The sequence below is a fragment of the Grammomys surdaster genome, unplaced genomic scaffold (genome assembly GCF_004785775.1).
Source record: "Grammomys surdaster isolate TR1022 unplaced genomic scaffold, NIH_TR_1.0 339, whole genome shotgun sequence".
In the NCBI taxonomy this organism is placed as follows: domain Eukaryota; kingdom Metazoa; phylum Chordata; class Mammalia; order Rodentia; family Muridae; genus Grammomys; species Grammomys surdaster.
Window position 1 is genome coordinate 971,874 of NW_021604758.1, and position 490 is coordinate 972,363.

Sequence of the window (490 nt, forward strand, 5' to 3'; positions counted from 1 at the left end):
GTATGTGTGTGTATGTGTGTATGTGTATGTATGTGTGTATGTGTATGTATGTGTGTATGTGTGTGTATGTATGTATGTATGTGTGTATGTGTGTGTATGTGTGTGTATGTGTGTCTGTGCATGTATGTACATGCCTGAGGCCAGAAGTTGGCACTGGGAGTCTTTCTCTACTCCTTCATTTTTTGCTGGGGAGGAATGCGTGTTCTGAGACAGGGGTTTCACTGTGTAGCCCTGTCTGGCCTGGAATTCAGTATGTAGATTGGACTAGCCTCAAACCCACAGAGATGCAGCTGCCTCTGCTTCCCGGGTGCTGGGATTCAGTGTGTATGCTGCTGTGCACAGCTGTATTATCTGTTTATGTTGATTTATTTGGGGGGAGGCAGTTTGGTGGTCAGAGAACAACCTGCGGGAGTCCGTTCTCTCCTTCCATCACATCGGTTCCAAGGACGGAAGTCAGGTTGTCAGGCTTGGTGACATGCACTTTTATCTC